Raw genomic sequence first — 651 nt, forward strand, 5'->3', positions numbered from 1 at the left:
TCATCTTCTTTTTAAGTATCCTTCTTATTCTCTCATTTTCAAAGAGACTGGCAAAACTGACAAGGATACAAACATTTTATCTTTAAATCTAATTTAAGCTCATTTGTGATTCTTGCGTTAATGACCCAGTGTGAGAGAAATAGTTGAGTCCGAACTGAATCAGAAGTATTCAGTTGTTAAATCAGCACTGACATTTCTGAGGAGCTTTGTTGCTGTCTGGAGTGCCAGATATCAGCTCAAGAACAGAGAGGTGCCTTTTGGGCCCGGCACTACATTTGAGCACCTGCTTCCTCTGTGATCTCTCTACCATTAGAGGACAGTGTTGAGAACAGAAAAAACATGTCTGCGAGTGTGTGTGTGTGAATTTCTTTTTTTTTCTTTTCTTTTCTTTAACTCAATTATTGTTCTGTTCTTTTGACTACCTACACGGATAGTTTTGGAGTATCTAGAGGACCAACAGTTATGAGAAATTGTTTTGTTGTGAAAGAAAGTTCTGTATGTTCATTGCCGTTTGATGTTTGATTTATTAAACCTAACTTCAGCTTCAGATTAAACTCTTTATATCTTTGAGATTGTTGTAACTAGAGCTAGAGGAGACACAGATACACGAGAAGTGATCAGGTCACTCCTGATGTATGTGTGGCTACCTTT

This window comes from Labeo rohita, chromosome 23, assembly GCF_022985175.1.
Source record: "Labeo rohita strain BAU-BD-2019 chromosome 23, IGBB_LRoh.1.0, whole genome shotgun sequence".
Lineage (NCBI taxonomy): Eukaryota > Metazoa > Chordata > Actinopteri > Cypriniformes > Cyprinidae > Labeo > Labeo rohita.